This window comes from Osmia lignaria, unplaced genomic scaffold, assembly GCF_051020975.1.
Source record: "Osmia lignaria lignaria isolate PbOS001 unplaced genomic scaffold, iyOsmLign1 scaffold0054, whole genome shotgun sequence".
Taxonomy (NCBI): Eukaryota; Metazoa; Arthropoda; class Insecta; order Hymenoptera; family Megachilidae; genus Osmia; species Osmia lignaria.
In genome coordinates, this window is record NW_027478195.1 from 98,841 (window position 1) to 102,500 (window position 3,660).

Consider the following 3,660-nt stretch of genomic DNA (forward strand, 5'->3'; position numbering starts at 1 on the left):
CGCTCCGTTTAGCCAAAATAACGAACTTTAGGTGCGCTCCGAAATATTTCAAAGTCCCAGCGGCGTATTGCTTCGCCTCTTAGAACCGATTAGTCGAAAATTTTAACAATCATATTTTTGCATTCTGTACCGTGGATCGATCGTTAAACGCTATTAAACTAGCGTCCGTGATGGTATAAATGCAGATTTTCGCTCCGTTTAGCCAAAATAACGAACTTTAGGTGCGCTCCGAAATATTTCAAAGTCCCAGCGGCGTATTGCTTCGCCTCTTAGAACCGATTAGTCGAAAATTTTAACAATCATATTTTTGCATTCTGTACCGTGGATCCATCGTTAAACGCTATTAAACTAACGTCCGTGATGGTATAAATGCAGATTTTCGCTCCGTTTAGCCAAAATAACGAACTTTAGGTGCGCTCCGAAATATTTCAAAGTCCCAGCGGCGTATTGCTTCGCCTCTTAGAACCGATTAGTCGAAAATTTTAACAATCATATTTTTGCATTCTGTACCGTGGATCGATCGTTAAACGCTATTAAACTAACGTCCGTGATGGTATAAATGCAGATTTTCGCTCCGTTTAGCCAAAATAACGAACTTTAGGTGCGCTCCGAAATATTTCAAAGTCCCAGCGGCGTATTGCTTCGCCTCTTAGAACCGATTAGTCGAAAATTTTAACAATCATATTTTTGCATTCTGTACCGTGGATCGATCGTTAAACGCTATTAAACTAGCGTCCGTGATGGTATAAATGCAGATTTTCGCTCCGTTTAGCCAAAATAACGAACTTTAGGTGCGCTCCGAAATATTTCAAAGTCCCAGCGGCGTATTGCTTCGCCTCTTAGAACCGATTAGTCGAAAATTTTAACAATCATATTTTTGCATTCTGTACCGTGGATCCATCGTTAAACGCTATTAAACTAACGTCCGTGATGGTATAAATGCAGATTTTCGCTCCGTTTAGCCAAAATAACGAACTTTAGGTGCGCTCCGAAATATTTCAAAGTCCCAGCGGCGTATTGCTTCGCCTCTTAGAACCGATTAGTCGAAAATTTTAACAATCATATTTTTGCATTCTGTACCGTGGATCGATCGTTAAACGCTATTAAACTAGCGTCCGTGATGGTATAAATGCAGATTTTCGCTCCGTTTAGCCAAAATAACGAACTTTAGGTGCGCTCCGAAATATTTCAAAGTCCCAGCGGCGTATTGCTTCGCCTCTTAGAACCGATTAGTCGAAAATTTTAACAATCATATTTTTGCATTCTGTACCGTGGATCCATCGTTAAACGCTATTAAACTAACGTCCGTGATGGTATAAATGCAGATTTTCGCTCCGTTTAGCCAAAATAACGAACTTTAGGTGCGCTCCGAAATATTTCAAAGTCCCAGCGGCGTATTGCTTCGCCTCTTAGAACCGATTAGTCGAAAATTTTAACAATCATATTTTTGCATTCTGTACCGTGGATCGATCGTTAAACGCTATTAAACTAACGTCCGTGATGGTATAAATGCAGATTTTCGCTCCGTTTAGCCAAAATAACGAACTTTAGGTGCGCTCCGAAATATTTCAAAGTCCCAGCGGCGTATTGCTTCGCCTCTTAGAACCGATTAGTCGAAAATTTTAACAATCATATTTTTGCATTCTGTACCGTGGATCGATCGTTAAACGCTATTAAACTAACGTCCGTGATGGTATAAATGCAGATTTTCGCTCCGTTTAGCCAAAATAACGAACTTTAGGTGCGCTCCGAAATATTTCAAAGTCCCAGCGGCGTATTGCTTCGCCTCTTAGAACCGATTAGTCGAAAATTTTAACAATCATATTTTTGCATTCTGTACCGTGGATCGATCGTTAAACGCTATTAAACTAACGTCCGTGATGGTATAAATGCAGATTTTCGCTCCGTTTAGCCAAAATAACGAACTTTAGGTGCGCTCCGAAATATTTCAAAGTCCCAGCGGCGTATTGCTTCGCCTCTTAGAACCGATTAGTCGAAAATTTTAACAATCATATTTTTGCATTCTGTACCGTGGATCGATCGTTAAACGCTATTAAACTAACGTCCGTGATGGTATAAATGCAGATTTTCGCTCCGTTTAGCCAAAATAACGAACTTTAGGTGCGCTCCGAAATATTTCAAAGTCCCAGCGGCGTATTGCTTCGCCTCTTAGAACCGATTAGTCGAAAATTTTAACAATCATATTTTTGCATTCTGTACCGTGGATCCATAGTTAAACGCTATTAAACTAACGTCCGAGATGGTATAAATGCAGATTTTCGCTCCGTTTAGCCAAAATAACGAACTTTAGGTGCGCTCCGAAATATTTCAAAGTCCCAGCGGCGTATTGCTTCGCCTCTTAGAACCGATTAGTCGAAAATTTTAACAATCATATTTTTGCATTCTGTACCGTGGATCGATCGTTAAACGCTATTAAACTAACGTCCGTGATGGTATAAATGCAGATTTTCGCTCCGTTTAGCCAAAATAACGAACTTTAGGTGCGCTCCGAAATATTTCAAAGTCCCAGCGGCGTATTGCTTCGCCTCTTAGAACCGATTAGTCGAAAATTTTAACAATCATATTTTTGCATTCTGTACCGTGGATCGATCGTTAAACGCTATTAAACTAGCGTCCGTGATGGTATAAATGCAGATTTTCGCTCCGTTTAGCCAAAATAACGAACTTTAGGTGCGCTCCGAAATATTTCAAAGTCCCAGCGGCGTATTGCTTCGCCTCTTAGAACCGATTAGTCGAAAATTTTAACAATCATATTTTTGCATTCTGTACCGTGGATCCATCGTTAAACGCTATTAAACTAACGTCCGTGATGGTATAAATGCAGATTTTCGCTCCGTTTAGCCAAAATAACGAACTTTAGGTGCGCTCCGAAATATTTCAAAGTCCCAGCGGCGTATTGCTTCGCCTCTTAGAACCGATTAGTCGAAAATTTTAACAATCATATTTTTGCATTCTGTACCGTGGATCCATCGTTAAACGCTATTAAACTAACGTCCGTGATGGTATAAATGCAGATTTTCGCTCCGTTTAGCCAAAATAACGAACTTTAGGTGCGCTCCGAAATATTTCAAAGTCCCAGCCGCGTATTGCTTTGCCCCGAAATTTTTCAAAGTTCCAGCGGCGTGTTGCTTTCAAAGTGCCTCCCTCTAAATACCGATCGGCAGGCCGCTAGGTCGGCGACGCACGGGCTTACGCCCAGGCGTATACGGGGGCAAATCGCCGTGAGAGCGTGCGATTTTGACTTTCGCAATAAGATAGTCTCCTTTATGAAAAGGAGCGTACACGTCTCCCAAAAAAAAAAACAGTTTCATGACGATCAATGTAGTTCTTGATCGAAATGTATCATAGGACGAAGATTTTATCGAAAAGTACGAACTTTGGCGACGCATCGAAATTTTTCAAAGTTCCAACGGCGTGTTGCTTTCAAAGTGCCTCCCTGTAAATACCGATCGGCAGGCCGCTAGGTCGGCGACGCACGGGCTTACGCCCAGGCGTATACGGGGGCAAATCGCCGTGAGAGCGTGCGATTTTGACTTTCGCAATAAGATAGTCTCCTTTATGAAAAGGAGCGTACACGTCTCCCAAAAAAAAAAAACAGTTTCATGACGATCAATGTAGTTCTTGATCGAAATGTATCAT